This window comes from Procambarus clarkii, chromosome 92 (assembly GCF_040958095.1).
Source record: "Procambarus clarkii isolate CNS0578487 chromosome 92, FALCON_Pclarkii_2.0, whole genome shotgun sequence".
NCBI lineage: Eukaryota > Metazoa > Arthropoda > Malacostraca > Decapoda > Cambaridae > Procambarus > Procambarus clarkii.
The window spans coordinates 4,633,843-4,654,903 of NC_091241.1; the positions used below are offsets into that span (position 1 = coordinate 4,633,843).

The 21,061-nt window shown below is 40.5% G+C and overlaps 1 protein-coding gene across 2 annotated transcripts in view; it reads right to left on the minus strand.

Moving 5' to 3' along the window:
* The window catches only part of LOC123775136 (chromodomain-helicase-DNA-binding protein 6), a 141,022-nt gene that overhangs the window by 92,569 nt on the left and 27,392 nt on the right, over window positions 1–21,061 (minus strand). Inside the window, exon 2 of one of the 2 annotated variants that reach the window (XM_069319176.1) lies at window positions 7,255–7,329. The exons of the other annotated variant lie outside the window; for it this stretch is intronic. The gene's annotated coding sequence lies outside the window, so the exon portion shown is untranslated. The remainder of the gene's footprint in view (window positions 1–7,254; window positions 7,330–21,061) is intronic. 2 annotated transcript variants of the gene reach the window in all.

Here is a 21,061-nt window from a genome sequence, read left to right on the forward strand (position 1 = left end):
AGAGAGAGAGAGAGAGAGAGAGAGAGAGAGAGAGAGAGAGAGAGAGAGAGGGCGAGAGAGAGAGGGCGAGAGAGAGAGGGCGAGAGAGAGAGGGCGAGAGAGAGAGGGCGAGAGAGAGAGGGCGAGAGAGAGAGGGCGAGAGAGAGAGGGCGAGAGAGAGAGGGCGAGAGAGAGAGGGCGAGAGAGAGAGGGCGAGAGAGAGAGAGAGAGAGGGCGAGAGAGAGGGCGAGAGAGAGAGAGAGGGCGAGAGAGTAACACGGGTTAGGGTTCCTCTCTCCTTTATCTTCCTTCTTTGCCCCTCTACCCGTATTCTTACTTTTTATTCTCTACCAAGGGACTCCAAAACTTTTACCAAAGCCAACTCCACGCCACGTGGTCCTAAGACGATTGACCGACTTAGGATTCTACACCCAGTATGACGTGACCTAGGCTCTGAGCAAAACCCTAGAGTCGCCTCTACGCTGCCACCACCAGACCAGCAACACAGAGCAATGATCGAGGTCTGGATCGATCACGCTAATTAATCAACCTTGGGGCTTGATCCCCACTCAATGACCGTGGAAACTTAAGAGTGTGAAATTAATTACACGGGAATGATTCGATGTTAGAATCGATGTTAGAATCGGCGCCCAATCCAACTCTGCCTCGTGTGGACCACGTGACCAGGACAAGTTTACACATAAAACACATGGAAATAATAAAATGCAAAATATTAACAAATTTAATTTATTAAAAGAAAAACTAAAACAAAATCTAAATTTGTTCACTCCCTGTCACTTTAACACTCCCTACTTGACCTGAATGGCAAATGAGACTATTTCTATACATAACCATAGCAACTATACCTCTATGTTTTACCAGCTAAAGATGTTGGGCTGGTCTCGGGGAGAGGTAAGATGTTTGACCTCTCCCAGCTGCTTCCGTGACCACACTGATCTGTCCTCGTCTGATCTAGCCCAGACTAGAACATTGTATTGTTCCGCATCGCTTACCCAGTTACTTTAGCAAGGTTAAGTTATAACAATTAACCTGTTGTACTTAATTGATCCAGACTGGTTGAATTATTTTACCGAAATTAAATTACACAAACATCTACGGCAGAGCTGTTCCCGATCCCCAAAATGGTTAATTGAACTTTGAGAAATAATAGACATGTCAACCCTGCTGACCTATGACCGCCGGTCACTCCGCCTTACAAGTTAGATCCGATTCGTGACGTCACTGATGGTGACTTAACCTCAATAATTAGAATACTCTTGATATTGTATCCAGTACTATTATACAATACAATTTTAATACAAAATGAATAAAGGCTAATTTCTCTAAATTACTGAATACTATAGGATGATTCATTATACGCAGCTATGAACAAAGCGTTGGTTATTTCCACCGCGAATTCCCCTGGGGTTCAGGTCCCCAGGTCACCATGCGGGCTCAGCTTCCCATCCTCTTTTGTCGATAAACTACTCTGGATAATTCTTACAACAGCCTAGTTTGTTACAAGAGGGCGAGAGAGAGGGCAAGAGAGAGAGAGAGGGCAAGAGAGAGAGGGGGCAAGAGAGAGAGAGAGGGGGCAAGAGAGAGAGGGCAAGAGAGAGAGAGAGAGGGCAAGAGAGAGAGAGACGGCAAGAGAGAGAGAGGGCGAGAGAGAGAGAGAGAGAGAGGGCAAGAGAGAGAGAGAGGGCAAGAGAGAGAGAGAGAGAGGGCGAGAGAGAGAGGGCGAGAGAGAGAGAGAGGGCAAGAGAGAGGGGGCAAGAGAGAGAGGGCAAGAGAGAGAGAGAGGGCAAGAGAGAGAGACAGAGAGGGCGAGAGAGAGGGACAGAGAGAATGAGGGAGGGAGAGGGAGGGGGGGAATTCATGTATTTGACTGTAAGCAGTCGCATCCAAAGCCTGGTTGACCAGACCAAGAACCATAAGGCCAAGACACAATACTCTCTGCAGCTAAAAGAGAGAACTCGGCATAAAGTCCCAGATATTGTTGCACTAACAGAGACCTCACTTGAAAACAATATGTTGGATTCCCAAGTAGCTCCTCAGTGTGAAGACATGAAAGGAAATCTCGGAAGGGTGGAGGTATTACTGTTCTGGTGAAAGAACACCCAAAGGTAAGAATAAATAATCGACAAGCATCGGGAAATTGACATAATGGCATTGCCGGTTGGGAATTGGGATGATAAACTGATAATTGCAAATGTCTCAGCCCACCAGCAAGTAACACATGGACAAAGGAAGAACTAGATGACAAACGAGAGGGGCCTCATAATGGTCATGAAAGAAATCATAGTAAAAGCAGAGAGCTATGAGGATTTGCATCTGGTGATTTATAAACAAGGATAATTACCACATTTAGAATTTTGTTTTGTTTATCAGCACTTCTACCATATAATTTGTCGAGTTTAGCAGCTCGGTGCTTATAAGTGTGTCTTTGATGTACAAGCTGACCCCACCCTGTGGCCTGTGTTTCCTCTCACATCTGAAAAAATTGTACTCTGGTATCCAAGGGCCCAAGCAGAGTCGAAAGAAACATGAATAGCCCTAGGCATGGCACTCCACCGTGGTGGCCTGACCTCTCAGATAAATTCCTGAACATATCTGAGATGATATCTGTAATTCTAGTTGTGCATGCAGGGGATGAGCTCTGGCTCTTTGGTCCCACCTCTCGACTGTCAATAAACTGGTTGGTGTCCAGATTCTGGAGCCTATTGGGTTCTATCAAATCTACATTTAAAGCTATTTATGGAGTCTGCCTCCACCACATCACTGCTCAATTCATTCCATTTAAGCTTGATGGGGTTCTGGGAGTTCTTCTACTCCTCAAACCCGGCCCGAGACAGGGTTTGACTTGTGACAGTTTGGTCCACATGGCTGTTGCTTGGAGTTGCCCGCAGGCCCACATACCTACCACAGCCCGGTTGGTCCGGAACGTCTTTTAAAAAAACAGTCTAGTTTTCTCTTGAAGATGTCTACGGTTGTTCCGGTAACATTTCTTATAGTCGCTGGGAGGACGTTGAACAGCTGCGGACCTCTGATGTTATACAGTGTTTTCTGATTGTGCCTATGGCACCTCTGCTCTTCCCTGGTTCTATTCTGCATTTTCTTCCAAATAGTTCTCTCTAGTACGTTGTTATTTTACTGTGTAGATTAGGGACGTGGCCTTCCAGTATTTATTTGGTATCTCTCTCGTCTCCTTTCTAGTGATTACAGTTGGAGAGCTTTGAGAAGATCCCAATAATTTAGGTGCTTTATTGCGTCTATACGTGCCATATATGTTCTCTGTATTCCCTCTATTTCAGCAATCTCTCCTGCTCTGAAGGGGGAAGTGAGTACTGAGCAGTACTCGAGACGGGACAACACCAGTGACTTGAAGAATACAACCATCGTGAAGGGATCCCTGGATTTGAAAGTTCTCGTAATCCATGCTATAATTTTTCTGGCTGACGCAATATTTGCTTGGTTATGCTCCCTAAATGTTGGGATCGTCGGACATCATTATTCCCAAATCCTTGACATGCTGTTTACCTATTGTGGGCAGATTCGATTGTGTTTTGTACCCTGTATTATACCTCTGAATCTTCTCTAACTTTGTCTTGTGTTTAATTAGGTATCGACTCTAGGCTGGAGTTGCATACTACAGGATTGGTCTGACATAAGTGGTATACAAGATCCTGAACAATTCCTTACAAAAGTTTCTAAAGGCAGTTCTTAAGTTGGCTAATCTAGCATATGCCACTGATGATATCCTTTTGATGTAGGCTTCTTGGGACAGGTTCGGTGTGATATCAACCCCCAGATCTTTCTCTCTATTTGACTGGTTGATACCTGGTTGATGGGGTTCTGGGAGTTCTACTCCCCAAGCCCGGCCCGAGGCCAGGCTTGACTTGTGAGAGTTTGGTCCACTAGGCTGTTGCTTGGAGCGGCCCGCAGGCCCACATACCCACCACAGCCCGGTTGGTCCGGCACTCCTTGGAGGAATAAATCTAGTTTCCTCTTGAAGATGTCCACGGTTGTTCCGGCAATATTTCTTATGCTTGCTTGCTTATGCTTATGACTCTTACAGGATTTCACCTCCCAGGTAGTACCTTGTGTTCAGCCTCCTGCTTCCTTTGCTTAATTTCATTACTTTACACTTTCCAGAGTAAAACTTTACTAGCCATTTTCTAGACCATTCCTCCAGTTTGTCCAGGTCGTCCTGTAGTCTGTCTATCTTCATCTGTCTTGATTCTTATCATAATTTTTGCAACATCGGCAAACATTGAGAGGAATGAGTCTATAGCCTCTAGAAGATTGTTTACATATATCAGAAACAGGATGGGTCCAAGTACAGAGCCCTATAGGACTCCGCTGGTGATATCTCGCCACTTTGATGTCTCCCCGTCACAGTTACTCGATGTTTCCTGTTGCTTAGATACTCCCTTATCCACTGGAGCACCTTACCTTTTACTCATGCCTGTTTCTCCAAATTTTGTAACGACCTTTTATAGGGTACTGTGTCAAAAGGCTTTCTGACAGTCCAAGAAAATGCAGTCTGCCCATCCTTCTCTTTCTTGCCTTATTTTTGTCGCCTGGTCATAGAATTCTATTAATCCTGGTTGATACCTTGTCGATACCTGGTTGTCGGAAGTTCTTCTACTCCTCAAGCCCGGCCCGAGACCAGGCTTGACTTGAGTGTTTGGTCCACTAGGCGTTGCTTGCAACGGCCCGCAGGCCCACATATCCACCACAGCCCAGTTGGTCCTGCACTCCTTGGAGAAAATGGTCTAGTTTTCTCTTGAAAACCTAGCCTGTGAGGCATGATTTACCATCCCCAAACCCATGCTGGTGGTGTTACAAAGCTCTTTCCCTCACTATCTTCCCCATCACCTTGCATGGTATACAAATTAGGGAAACTGGCCTGCAGTTCAGTGCCTATTGTCTGTCACCCTTTTTTGTTTATTGGGACTACTGTACATTAGCTGTCTTTCAGCTTTCCGGTAGGTCTCCTGTTTTCAGTGACCTGTTATACACCACAGAGTGGCACACTTAGTGCTTCTGCACCCTCTTTTAGTATCCATTGTGAGATTCTGTCGGCCTTTTACCTTTGTCATATTCAGCTCCAACAATTCCTTTTGACCTTATCACTGGCAAGTTCAAATTCTTTCAGTGTTGCTTGGTTTGCCGCCGCCTCATTTAGTACAGGGGATTCTTGCTCTATTGTAAAGACCTCCTAGAACCTCTTGTTGAGCTCTTCACACACCTTGTCATTCTCTGTGTATCTGTTCTCCCCTTTTTTCAGTTTCATCACTTGTTCCTTCACTGTTGTTTTCCTTTTGATGTGTCAGTGCAGGGGGCAGTGCTAGCAGGTACCCTGGGAAGGGAACACAGAGCACATGCAGCCTGGAGCACAATGAAGCCAAGCCCATGCAATAAGCTAGATAAAACACACACACATATGAAGCAAATACTAAAAATATACAACAGATATGTGGAGCCACTGGGTGTAACCTTTACTTATAAACAGATTAAACTGGGGCATAACCCAAGGGTTAGGTAACATGCTAATAAAATACTAATCAAATATTATTTAACCCTTAAACTGCTCAGCAAAAGGGGCAGGGGAAGCAAATTTTCAAATTATGTAAAAATTACTTAAAAATGTTAAACAAATCTCCAACTTATTGGCTTCAGCTTTGTGAAACTCATGAACATTTTCAGAAATTTATTTTAGACAAATTTTTTAAGAAGAACGTTTTGTTGCTAAGGAGAACAGCTGCTATTAACTGGAAGTGATGGATAATGCGGTCACAAAGAGTTGCAAGCACTTGTCCGACGCACAACGAAGAAGTGTTCACAAAGTGGATATGCAGCTGGTGCCTTTATAGCATTGCTGAATAATACATAATAGCACAAATAATAATATGTATGTTATTATTCTCTATTTTCTTATATTATCATATAAATACATTGCCCAATGTTAATATCTGTTATTTTCATCAATGTCCAAAAAGTTTTTTTTTTAGGGAAATTATTTGTTTTCAAGTTTTTTCTTTTTATTATTATCTGATTTTGTTGTAACCTTCACATCCTGGAGAGTGCATACCAGTCCCTATGTGAAGATACAATGAAATTGGTCAACAAATAAATCACAACTCGTAGAACTTGGGACTTTGAATTTTTGGGGCTGATTTTTTCACAGATTTCAAACTATTTTCTTTGTCTCTTTAGGTTGTTTTGATGATTAGCGACCACTTTAGGGTTTTTCACTTATATAAATTATACCCAAAATGTATCCCATAAATCATTATAATTATTATAATTATCCCTATACAGTATTTTTGGGGGGGGGGGGGTATTTTTTTCTTGATTTCATTTCAACACAAATTGACCTACAACTTTCACATATTCGAGTACAAATGCCAATGTTTATTAAAACATACAAGTAAATTCATGGCCAGCACTTCTTTATTGTTGTGCATACGTGTACTGTATTTTAAATGCCATATTGACAATTTTGTTTACAGTAAACTATACTGAAAACCTGTATTCTAAATATATGAAAATGAAGATCATATGCTTTCCTGAGCACACAGTAACACCAAATGAACAATTGGCGATATTTAATATTTTTGCAGCCAATTTCAAAACCTGAAGTTTTCAATATACAATTTTCATAATTGTTTTTTATTGTCTTGTTTTTCAAGTTACATTGGTATCATTTAGTCAAAGTTGGAGCATTTGCCTAGTAGATTATGCACAAAACATTTGAAAGCAATTCAGTAAATTTTAAAAACTAAGCTCCACATCCAACTTCATATGACGTTAAGCACAGCTTAATGGTTAAGGGAATTTTTCAGATTTTTTTTTTATGAATCCGCAAACTGAGATACCCTGTACGTGTTCTGAAGTTTTTGCTCTTCTTCTTCTACACACAGGTTACTTTTTCTGTTGGAATATTTGTTGCCACTTGCATATGTAAATTATTATCCTCTTTTTCTGTAGACATATATATTCTCCAAGTTGGATCTCATTTTATCTTCTCTAAATAGAAATATTTTTTCTTCTAAAAGTTGGATAATTCTTAGCATATGTGAGATTATAGTACTGCATAGTACTAACACAGTATATATATCTAATAAAGATTTTAAACTTTGAGCACTATGAACTTATGGTTTTTAAACAAACTGTGTATTCATGTAATAATTATGGCACAGTAGGCAGCCCAAATTGATAAATGAAATTAAAAAAGAGCAAATGTGAGAACATTAATTTTCCACCAACCCCGAAACGTGTGGAAGATCCGAATAATGTCGTCAGCACGAAGAGCGAGGCGCAAAGCAGCAGAAGCGCCGCCTCCTGGTGGGGGAGCAAGAAGAGAGAGCGTCATCCATGGTCTGAAAACTACCACACCCACGCAAACATGCAAAACACCAAAATTCTAATGTCTACTCTGCCACCAAGGAAATACAGCACCTTAGGTGTGCATGTAAAGCATGCAGAGCAGGGTAATATGAGTTTTCATCAGGCAAAGTAAACAAGGCAAGATAATTACATGGCTCCCCACCACTGACATCAAGAGACTTTACCTAATGATCCCTATAGTGCTGTGATCGAGCATCAAACTACTGTACAGTATTTACATAAAAGTTACCAAATCTGAGATCGATCTTGAATGGTCCCTCCTGGCACTGACGCTTGTATTTGTAAAAAAATTTAAAATGCTCTATCGGCCAATGCACACAATACTTGACTGAAACAAATTGATTCAGGTTTAGTATTAAAATTATAAAGAACTAAGACAAATTGCTATAGAAACAATACTTAAAAATTTGCATAAGCATGATGACAAAGTCTTAACTCTTGACACTGTATAATCCCAAACCATACAAACCTGACTGGATCTATCACAAAGGAGATATAGGCAATTCATACACAACACTGTGCCACACCTCTTTTTCCAATTGTCATAACTGTAGTACAGTACAGTATATATAGTTTGGCTCGGTTAAGACCTGGTTAGGTTCAGTATATCAATAAAATCCGTTGGCTGTCTTGCACATAAGTGTGACTTGTATACATCGCGAGTACCTATAGTACAAAAAATAATGACCCACCGCACAAAAATGGTTTAAATATAATTTAATTTATAGCGTCTTTAATTTTGAGGGTCTTCTTGGCTACCATTTTTGTAAATTGGAACTGTTTGCCTTTTTCCAGATATCTCGTAAGATTCCTATGGACAAAGATGTCTAGAATATCAGTTGAAGTGGGATGCTGCTCAGTTGCACATTCTCTCAGCACCTAAGGTGAAACTCCATCTAGTCCAACAGCTTTATTTCTTCCTAGCCACTTTAGTCAATTTTCCACTTAATCTCGAGACACCTCTATGTACTCTACGGTGTTTTCTGGAATTGGCTCTCTGAAATCTTCATTTTCCACAAACACACATAGGAACTGTTCATTTACTGTTTCACACATTTCTTTTTCATTCTCAATGAACCTGTTCTCCATTCTCAATCTCTGGATTTCATCCGTCACATGCAGCTGGCTTTTAATTAATTTATAAAAAAGGCCTGGCTCTTTTTTTTACGTTTGCAACTTGTTTCTCAAAAGTTCCCTTCTGCTTCTCTCCTCACTGCTGTGTAGTTGTTTCTTGCTTGTTTGTAGTTCTGGTATGTTTGAGGGCCATACCTCCTCTTATAATGTACACATTTTCTTGTATTTTCCTCTCTGGCCCTCTCACAATTTCTATTGAACCAATCCTGTTTTATGGTTCTGCATCTCTATTTTGGTATAAATATTATTTTGTACCTTCATCATATAGTTCACAGAATTTGACATACATCTCATTTATTTCCTTGCCTGGCAACAAGTCTTCAATTAAATTCATTAAGGAATTTATTAAGTTCCCCATAGTGTGTTCTCTTAAAATCCAGTTTATCAACTGTTTCAATATCCCCATTATCTTCTAGATTAATAGTGCCCTGTATATCACAAAGCATTTAATTTCAAACAAGACATGATCACTCTTTCCCAGGAGGAAAGTACTAGATGTTAAATATATCTTCTTTTCTGGTAAATATTCAATCCAGAATTGATAGAACATCCCTTCCCTCATTCTTGTGGCCTGATTGATGTGTTGAATATCAGGTATCACGTGATGCATGAATATACAGTATTCAGAATGAGGTTTACAAATCTGCTTGTCCAAATGTCCTCTGTTCTTGCTACATAGGCCTCCCAGTCTATTGCTTTCACATTAAAGTCCCCTAGTACCAGCAATCATGATTTATCTTTATCTGCTTTTACTATAATTTCTCTCATGATACCATTACAATGCCCTTCGGAATCCACCATTCCATCACACATAGTGAGCACAGACACTGGCTTTGCCCCAGGGCCTTTCTACTGCTGCTTCCAGGGCTTTGCACCAATCAAATATGGACCCCTGGGTCCCTTTCGACTCTACATTTATTCTTCTTTCGCAGGGAAATGGGTTTTCGAAACCCTCCCCCTCTGTACGAGTGTGATTTGGGTGCAGGTTCCCATATACAGTGGAACCTCGAGTGACGAGTGCCTCAATATACTGTACGAGCATTTTGAATAACAAGCTCGCCGATCACCGACAATTTGTCTCGATTGGCAAGCGCTCGTTTGATTAACGAGAATACCACATGGTGCGTTCCCGCTGCTTCTCGCACATTCTCGGATGCCTCCGACGATGCAAATAAATTATTTATTTTCTTGAAAGATGCTAACGATGCTGGGATGTAAAGGGGTGACTGCTGTGATGTTGCAAAGCATTGAAATTTTTTGTCGAATAAACAGAAATAAATGAAAACATTTTGAAAAAAGAACATGTCAAAAAGGTTCGTTCAGTGACTGTCAAGTAAGCTGCTCCATGTTTCTTAAAAGGAAAATGTCATAAACGTTCTTGAGGTTATCTTGAGTTGACTTTGGGGCTTTTTAGTGTCCCCGCTGCCCGATCCTCGACCAGGCCTCCACCCCTAGGAAGCAGCCTGTGACAGCTGACTAACTCCCAGGTACCTATTTACTGCTAGTTAACAGGGGCATCAGGGTGAAAGAAACTCTGCCCAACGTTTCTCGCTGGTACCCGGGATCAAACCCGGGACCACAGGATCACGTGTCCAGCGTGCTGTCCGCTCGGCCAGCCGGCCTCCTCGTTTAGTGTGTGCCAGGTAGGTTGCTCCATTATTAATAAATGAAAAAATACAAAAATTGAACACATTTGAAACAAATTAAGATTGTCAAAATGGAGCATCCAACCTGACAAACACTGAATGAACCTTTTGCTATAAAACAAATGAAAAAAAAAAAAGTGAACAAAAGTTGAAAAAAGAACAAATATTATAAAGGTTCATTCAGTGTATGTCAGGTAGAACCATTATTTAAAAAATTGAATATCATATTGATGTTTTTCGGTGGTGGAACAGATTATTTTTATTTCCAATATTTTAAATGGGGAAATTCGTTTTGAAAGAAGAGCATTTCTCATGACGAGCTCAGTGCCGGAACGGATTAAATTCGTTAATCGAGGTTCCACTGTAGTTCATTTCCACATTCTTTTGGGCCCATTGGGTTCATCCTCCCAGAGGTTTTGATCCTATTGAGTCCCTCTGGCTACAGCTCTGGAGGCTCTATTTACGTACCTTCTGCAAGACCTAGATTACACCTTGCACTTGGATCCTTCCACATTTCAGTTTGGGTCCGCTTCCCAGTTTTTAATGCGCTATGAATTTCTAGAGTCTTCCCGGCTAGTTGGCAGTCCCTTGTTTTTGCTTTGGGCTTGGTGCAGCTTTCGTTTTATCTGTACACCAGAGTAGTGCAAGGAGTCTACTATGTTTCAGGTGTTTCAGGGGGACCTTTTGAAGCCTAACAACGACTGCCTGTTTGCCCATGCTATTTTCCAGAACTTGGGTCTCGTGCAGCTCCATGTCCAGGTTTTCCTGTTGTCAGTGCCATTGGTGGTGGATGACCTCGGTGCCCCAAACTTATGGGCTCTGTTGTGAGCTTCTTGATCCCCCTTGAGCTGCATTCTGATTGGCTCATGGAGGATGTTGAGGTGCTCGCCAGGGGTCCACTTGCAGTCTTGGCCTCAGGTCCTCTTAAGAGGCCAGGATTCTTGCTTGTGGTCCCCAGTACGTTAATATATGAGGTATAGGTTAATATAATCCATGAGCCAATCAGGTCCCAAATCTACACAGTAAAATAACAACGTACTGGAGTGAACGATATGGAAGAAAACGCAGAATAGAAGCAATGAAGAGCAGAGGTGCCATAGGCACAGAGAACACTGTATAAACATCAGAGGTCCGCAGTTGTTCAACGTCCTTCCAGCGACTATAAGAAATATTGCCAGAACAACTGTGGACATCGTCAAGAGAAAACTAGATTGTTTTCTTCAAGGAGTGCCGGACCAACCGGGCGCTGTGGTGAGTATGCAGGCCTGCAAGCCGCTCCAAGCAACAGCCTGGTGGACCAAACTCTCAAGTCAAGCCTGGCCTCGGGCAGTAGAAGAACTCCCAGAACCCCATCAAGCAGGTATATGAATTGACAAGGCCATGGCATGGATTGAAACGAGTGGAGCTATCAAGTTATCAAGCACTTTGTTACTACGATTAGAAGCCCTCCCAGAAAATCCCTCAGGACCTGCAATTACAACACCAAAGCATACCACCCAGTACTGTAAACAACACATTAGCACACCACCTAGTAATAGGGGGTTGCCATCCAAGTATACTGTCTAATAGGGAATGGCCATACATTATAAATCTATGTACAATGGTTTCTTTGAATAGCCAAATGATTTAACATAAAAATCCTGGTACCAGGCAGAGTTTGGGAGAATTCTCAAAACTGCCTGCAGACAAGTTATCTCCGAAACAGTGCCCCATTGATGTAATACTGTACATTATCACAAAGCAGCCACAAAGCTGTTGCAATCAAACAATTTGCCTTGTGTTTACAACTCAAAATCTTGTGAATACGAAGTCTAAAATTATTGGGTTCAAGTAATATTGAGAAATAATACATTACAGTATTACCTAAAATGCCCTGTCAGAAAACTGAACACAATGGGTACTTAAAGTGTGATATGAGCGGATGTCATTGAAATTCTGAAAAATTTACTAATTGCTAAATTTATATTTAATGGTAAAGAATCATATGTTAAAATTAAGTTCTATGCTCACTGTCAAAACTACATTGTATAACAGCCACCCTTACAAATATTAGCTCAATGAACTGCAATAGTGGACCCTACAAAACCATAAATCAACCTCTGCAAAGCATTCAAAGTATCTCCGAGACATTCACCAAAATCTAACATGCTCCGTAAAAAATTAAAATACAGAACTATAATTAGTTTTCAAAATGCCACCAGGGGGTTATAAGGCTCTAAAAATGAACTGAAGTGTACAGTATTACATGATCCAAGAAATATGCTTACCAAATTTGAAGCGATTCACTTTAAGCCCTCTTGAGATCATCCAAAAAGTTGCGAATAAACCTGAAATCACAGAAAATTGGCTCTAGCAAAAATCTTTTTTTTTGGGGGGGCCTAATGTATCAAATTAGCTATCCAGCACATTTCTTGGTAATAGGGTAATAATGTTTGATAAAGATCTGCCAATTCAGCAAGATCTAATGAAGAAAATCTCCAATATTAAAACCTTGTTTACAGAGCCCTCCAAGGGGTATGCTGACCAATAACAAATATACTGTATTTGTTAAATAAATGGTTGTATAAAAGTTAACATTTGTCTTAATGAAAGGCAAGATGTGATTAGCTCTTGTCATTACAAAAGTATGACAAGTTATTTAAAAAAAATCACTATGTACTTAATGCTACTTTTACCTACCCACTCCTATTGTTTTAGCAGCATAATTTTTGTTTTTAACCCAGAACCTAACATGGATACCTAATAATCTAGTGTTCAAGCCATGCCATTTCAATAATATTTAACTAGCGACCCCCAGTGGTATCAGATATACAAGGATGATTTGCCAGCTACTGCTGACCTGCTGACCAATGACCTAAGCTAAGGACAAATTGTCACTTACTGAAAGTCATCAAGAGAACCATTACCATCTACTGTACTATGTTAGTTAACTGATGAACCCCACATAGGCAATTTAATGAAATGGGAAGTGTATGCAAGACCATAGAAAATCCACATGCTACTTCTTTTCTCTTATCCTTAAAGCTTTATACTAGAGCAAATTTTCTGTGATTTTAGATTTCTTCTACTCTTTGGTAGTACAATAACATATGCATTACAAGCCCAACTGATCTCTCTCAACTAGTGAGCACCTGACGATTGCAACAAGTGTTGGTAATGTAGAAAAATCAGTTGTTGATATAAAGAAATTGGCAAAAGCAAAGTCACTGTTTTAAAATACATAATACACAAAGTATCCCCCCCCCTCTCAAAAAAAATCTAATTGAGAATTGCTCAAATCCCGTTTGTGGGAGGTAATTTTACCCAGCAACTTTCCCAAATGTAAAACAAGAGAAAAGGAAAATGATTGAAGAATGTCAAGTAGTAATCTATATAAAAAAAATCTCATTTTGTAAACTACACTTTATTCAATCACTTGCAAATATTAAGGCAGGTAGACTTTCAGTTTCAACAAGTAAAACTTAATAGTTTTATTAAAAAAGACAAGACAAATCTAAGACTAACAATTATACCTTCAAATCAATGACTCTCAAAAAGAGGTCTACTGACACACCAGGATTTTAAATATTTATAGTGAAACCCATTTTGATATTAAGTACAGTACTGTATTCTCATTTAGCTTGAATAATTAGCTTTGACAATTACAGTAAAGTTTTTCCAGGAAATAGGTTGAAGCCCATGGCACACAATAAATTTTGAGATGCATCTGTCCATAAATTTTGCAACAATCTGATAAAGCATAAGACCAGTTTACTTTACAATTGGATGCCTTTTTCCTTTCACACCACAAGACGTACTGACCATCTACGTGATCGATGTTAGATGTTGTTGTTGTTAAAGATTCGCTACCAGGAACAAAAAGTTCCAAGTAACACGGGCTATGGAGAGCCCGTAGTGCCTTTGATGTTAGACTATCCAAGCAGTACTGTCTTACTCTACTTCAGTTCATCATGTTTTTGTCACATCATTGCAGTGCCTCCCTCACCCACTCACCCGAGGAATCAAAATGATAAAAAGTTTGTCTGAAGAAAATGAACACCAAGATAGCATACCTGGAGAGGGTTCTGAGAGTTCTTCTACTTCCCAAGCTCGGCCTGAGGCCAGGCTCAAGATAGAAGTGAGGAGGAAATCATTAATTAACTACTGCACTGCACACCTAGTTTCAGCAAAAACTTCACAGTGCAATTGTTAAGGACATTTTTTTTGCTTTGTTTTTATATATACTGTACAAGTTAATGTCAAAATGTTTCCAAATTCAACCACTTTCATTTCAAAACACGTAAGAGTAATGAAAGCACAACTCCGAGTGTCAAAAGGTGCTTTGTGCAGTGCAGTGGTTAAAGGTACTATAATGAAATGGCTCTTTCAAATGGCTTGGAACTGTCTACCTGGCAAGCTCCACCCAGTTCAATCCACACCCCAGGCTCTTGCAAGTCACTGTAAACCTTCCAGGGACTAGAGGCTATAACCTGGGTTCCTCTCAAGGGGCACAAGGGGCAGGGAATCATCTTCACCCTAACTGAGAAAAGACCACAAGAAAGGTGGGCAAACCAAAACATACAAACAGCATGGTAACACAGAAAAATGAGACAACGAACAAGACAACTGAACCACTCCATCGTGAGGCAATTCTTTCATTAGATCCATTTGCACACCACCAGGGAAATGCACATCTTTTCTCAGTTCCCTAACCTTGAATATTTAGCCAGGCAGATGAAAAAAAAGACCCTATACAGTACAAGAAAGGGAAGGCCCCAAAGGAGCAACCAAGTACCCACTGGAAAGAGGAGTTGCATTACTGTACAGTATTTTTAATGTTTTTTTTTCTGGGCTGGCTCCTATTGGTGGCTCTTTGGTGTTAACTAACAGAGGCCAGAGTGCAATAGTCAACAATGTAAAATCCTGATCATCCACAGTGTAAGGGTGACTGTATGTGTGTGCGTGCTGCAGTGTTTTATGCAATTTTGCAGGGTTAACCCTTAAAGGGCACAATACATTTATAGCTGGATTGAGTAACTACTGCAGCAAGGCGCAACACGGCTACGTATGGTTAGGAGTCCCACGTATGATATAAAAGTCCCGTGGCTACATGGGCTTCGCATCAGCTTCCTCAGGACTCTAGTAAACAGACACCATTTTTTTTTAAATTGTGGACAACATTCCTGGGTGTGAGAGCCTCAGTACTGAGTGAGCAACCAAGGCTGGTGCACGCAATATGAGCTAACAGCACTGCTGTTCAGCTTGTGACCACAGCATCGCCTAAAAATTTCAAAATATATATGTAGCTGGTATTATTTGCCTAAATAATATGAGTAAACTGGAAATACTAGCCATGTTAGTATTACAGAAGAGCCTGACTGTGATAAAGATTGTGTACAATGTTCAGATATCAGTGAATGCAATGCTGTTCTCAAGATGTTCCCAGCACTAGCCATAGCACTAGTACTAGCCATTGTTTTGTCTATCTAAGAATCTTCAAACGACTTCTCATGTTCCTTTACAAAATAAACTTGTGTTAAATTATTAATTTACAGGATTTAGTGACCAGGATTCCGATAATAGCAGGATTGTAGTGATAATCAGCGATATGCATAGTATGGTGGGAGGAGTAATCTTGGTGAGAGAGGGAGGGAGAGATGATGCCCGAAACGCTTTGCGTAATAGTGGCTTTAGGCATTGTATGTACTAGCCCTAACTATAAATCCATCACTCTTTGTAAAATCTCTTATGTATGTACCTTACCTAAATAAACATTTTTTTTTTTTTGTGGTGTCTGCTGGCTGGTGTGTGGCAACCTGTTATTGTCTGGACTCACTATATCAGCTTAGTGGTTCATTATGGTGAACACAAATGTGGATACTTATTATATAACGTGTGTATATATATATATATATATATATATATTGTAATAACAGCAAAAGAATTATGTTGGGAGGAGCCATTTTGGTGAGAGATAGTGTCGTCTGCTGGCTGGTGTGACTAGTCATGCGGTGTATGGTGGCCACTATGCTGTTTGGACATCATACCAGCTTAGTTGAACAGTTATGATGAATAAAACATGTATACTTATATACATATATGTGTATACAGTATTGTGTAATAAAAGCACAAACAGTACTGTGGGAGGAGGAATGTTGGCGAATAAGGTGTTGAAGGATGGCGGAAGGTGACGCCTGCTGGCCACTCTTTGGACTGACTATACCAACTTAGTGGTTCACTATGATGAACAAAACATGCCTGATACTTATATACAACGTGTGTATATAGTGTAATAACAGCAAAACTATTTGTTTATTGTTTTATAATTGACATAATAATTGAATTGCTAATATGCACACCATTACTTTTGAGTATAGCGATGGTTCACACATTTTATTATATACATATCTCACATTACACACTACTGAATATTATTACTAAAAAGAAAAACAAAATTATGTAATAATATCTTTGTGACAACTCCTTCCTAACAGCATCGGGTGGAGGAGATCAGCGCGGGACGCTTCCTCTTGCCAGCGCCTCAATTTTGCCAGACGTCATCGCCCTGTTGCGGCCAAAATGTTTCACATACGATTTTTTTTTTATTATTTTTCCCGTGATCAGGAAAATGGTAACAATCTTATAAGAATTCTTTTTTCTTGCACCTGGTGGTGTTGCAGGCTATAATCACAAGTGCTGCCCAGGGGTTAAATAAACAATGCCACAATGGAAGTGCATAATAGTGTATGAATGTCTGGCAAGCAGACAATTCCCCCCCCCCCAAAAAAAAACTCCTACAGAGAACAGATAAACCCTCTTAGATGCCTACTTTGAAATTTCAAAAGTTGTCAAGCAAATTGTTCAACACCTGAAAAGAAAAGGGGCCTGACAGCTTAGTAGACAGCACTTCGGATTCGTAGTCCTGAGGTTCCAGATTTGAACCCCAGTGGAGACAGAAACAAATGGGCATTTCCTTTCAGCCTGATGCTCCTGTTCACCTAGCAGTAAATAGTTACCTGGGAGTTAAGACAGCTGCTACAGGCTGCTTCCTAGGGGTGTGTAACAAAAAGGAGGCCTGGTCGAGGACCAGGCCGGGAATACGCTAAACCCCGAAATCAAGATAACCACTTAGCCAGAGTCGTCGGGCTCAATGCCAGAGTCAGGCCAAGAGAAACAAAACAAGAACTCAAAACCTGTCGATATTATAAATGGGGTACTGTATATGTAAATATGGGATATCGGAAAGAACAAATGGAACAGGCAAATACAATCACTAGAAAGAGTAGGAATATTCTTAGAATGGGCAAATGTTCCAATAGCTGCAAGTTTTTCCACCCAGAACTTTGTAAGAGCTCTTTAACATCTGATAGTGCTGGAAAATATTCAGTTCCACAAACACGAAAGCATCATTTGTATTTGCCAACATTCTGGGTATAAAAACACGCATATGAAAGTGCAAGGAGTGAATTTTAACTAAGTGCAGATGCGTTAGATGTTAGAAAGAACCTTATGATAACGGTAGAGCAAATAAAATTGACTATGGAGATAGTGGAATCCAATTTAATAAGACATTTCCAAATTAGATACGACTAGGAAACAGGATGGTCAAGTCACCGCAATAGACAACCTAAAGCTATTAAGGTGGGTCTCGGGAATTAGCACTCGACTCGGCACACACACTTCTAAAGGGCCTCGTAGCCTGGTGGATAGCGCGCAGGATTCGTAATTCTGTGGCGCGGGTTCGATTCCCGCAAAGTTTCTTTCATCCTAAGTGCCCCTGTTACCTAGCAGTAAATAGGTACCTGGGAGTTAGTCAGCTGTCACGGGCTGCTTCCTGGGGTGTGTGTGTGTGTGTGGTGTGGAAAAAAAAAAAAAAAAAAAAAGTAGTTAGTAAACGGTTGATTGACAGTGGAGAGGCGGGCCGAAAGAGCAGAGCTCAACCCCCGCAAAAACACAACTAGTAAACACAACTAGTAAACACTTGGGTGACTACTTGCTCGCACACACTTTCTCATCTGTATTTTATAGTACTTATTTAAATGAACATCACTGAAATTCTGGAAGCTCATTATGGTGGACAAGACTGATCAGCACTGCACATTCTGGAGTCACACTTCGAGATCTTCTGGGGCTGCTGATGTGAGCTGTAGCTGCAACTGGTCAGTAGCAGAGGGGAAAAGCCATACGCTTATGATAGAATCAGCTTAAGCTTACATAATCGTGACAGCTTCTCCCTCTCCGTATCCGACTACCTCTTGCTCTCCGCATTTTCCTTGCTGTCCGGAATGTCTTGCTTAGATCTTTAGCACTTAACAATCATATCTTAATACATTTCATCATATCATGAAAGTACTGAAGCACATTTTAATATTAATAAATAAACTGCAATTATTCTATTTAATAGCTCACCATACATAGATGAATTAACTACCCAGAAACAACCGTCAAAAAAGGATAACGGTCATATTGTCACTAATAATTATAAGATTTATGCATTCTATGCACATGTGTAGCATAGACAAGCAGTACGGATTACCCACATCAAGTCAAAGGTGTTGGCCATGTACTATATTACCAGTTCCAACAAATACTGTACTACCAAACAGACTAGCAAAATGCCTCAACAAAACGTTCTTCTTTTTAAAAAATTCATCTAAAATAAATTTCTGAAAATATTTTCATGAAAGTTTCACGACCCTGAAGCCAATAAGTTGGAGATTTGTTTAACATTTTGAAGTAATTTTTACATAATTCAAATAATTGTTGCATCTCAAGGAAAAAGTTGCTGTGAAGTTTAGTATAGTAAATTCACCATCCGTGCCTCAGTAGGAAAATAGGTCACTTTAGGCAGTGTTAACTTAGGCAGTTACTTTTATTAATTACTTTGATAGCATTACATAATAAACGTTGATTAAGATTTTTCTTTTGTATTTTTGAGTATTCCATTAATGATATTACATGTGATTGTCTGCCATTTTGGTCCCCACGAGTCAGGGCTATATGTTGAATTGGTCAGTACCTATACCCTAAGCAAGCCTAGGCTTTTAATATTTGATATATTCCCTTGTTTGCAAGCTAATTCCCACACTTAACGTAACTAATGCCTCCCGTTCCACGAAATTGGGGATAACCTTACCCCAAGGGTCAAGGGTTAATTAATTGGTCCAGATAAGCACCTCCAAAGGATACCTGATCAACCAGGCTGTGACTCATACGTCAGGCTGCGAGCAGCCGCGTCCAACAGCCTGGTTGATCAGTCCGGCAACTAGGAGGCCTGGTCGACGACCGGGCCGCGGGGACGCTAAGCCCCGGAAGCACCTCAAGGTAACCTCAAGGTAAGGCAAGGACCCCGATTAATTGACAGCATTGATTAATGGTCTGCTCGTGGCAGTGATAAAGATCCCTTGAGTTTGCTAGAAGAGTTTGTTCGTGTCGACGTCACGTGCATGTAAAATCTTAGACGATCGAAAGTCTAAGGCCACGTGGCGTGGGACTCAGCGGAGAGTTAGCTCTGGGGTCTTGCAATCAAGTTTATTTACGGGCAGGGTAAAGAACTAGATAGAGCTTAAACCCTGTCCCATGTTACACTGGATTCTATTAGGAAATTGAAAATCCATCTCCCAATTTTTCCAATACTGTAGTGTAATTAAATTTGAATGCATTTTGTACGTAATAACACCATGGTCACATTTGTCTGAGGCTTTTTCTAAATCTGTGTATATTAAGTCAGCAGTTTGTTTGTTTTCCATGGCATCTAAAGGCCATGGAATAGTGGTCCATCAATTGTGATAGGCAAGAGCGCCCTATTCTGAACCCATGTTGACCAGATTTATGTAGACACTGATTCCATTTGTTTTGTGATCATCTCAACACTCTTTCAAGGATTTTAATGATGTGTGCTGTCGTGTGCTATCAGCCTATAGTTTCCTGCCTCCACTTTATAACCCTCCTTTATGGAGTGGTGCTATCTCCACTGTTTTTAGTGCGATAACAGTACCTAAGCTCCGTCTCGAAAAAAAATGTTAGGGGCCTACGATATTGATTTTGTTACAATTCTTGATGAATATGGAGTTCCAGAAAATCGGGGCCTGATGCAGTGCATAGGCATACTGTTCATGGCTACTTCAAAATCAAGTGGGGTTAAGGGTGACATCTGAAATATGATTTGGTGTTGGTATCACATTCATGAAGAATTCATTTGGGTTATCAAACTTCCATGTGTTTGATGATGGTGATGTTCATCCTTTGTAGTGAATATGACCATGACTTCAATATATCAGGTCAAAGGTTGGTGGTTGTGTCAGACGAAGAAGGATAAGACCAATCTGGGACCAGAAGTCTCGTTCACACATGGGACATATGTGGGTGGGTACTACTGTGGAGGTTGCTCTAGCTTTGCACGCTGAACGTTTCCTCTGGGTTTCTGCCGTCTGTATTTTCTGCCTCATGGGCCCCCGTGGTGACTTGGCTGTTCCCAGTTGGGCGGTCTTGACCAAGCATACTCCCAAGTATTGGAGTTTATGTCCAGGTCCTTTAGGGGGACTACTGAAAACGTATTCATACTGTTGCCTCAGTATTTCGCTCATTTCTTTGTTGTCATCATTTAAAGTTCTATCTCCCATTCATGAGGATCCAATACCAAATGTTGGGCCCCTGCAAAAGTGCGATGAAACTTCCACAGATGACAACATAGAAATGAGTGAATTATGTATCTATCATATCTACATTTGAAACTCTGCATGAAGTCTGCCTACATCTGAAGTCTGCTGACCTGGAGAGTGTGCAGAGATCCTTTACTCCTAGAATCCACTCAGTAAAACCATCTAAACTACTGGGACCGACTAAAAGAGCCTAAATCTGTATTCTCTTGAGCGCAGGTGGGAGAGATACATAATAATTTACACGTG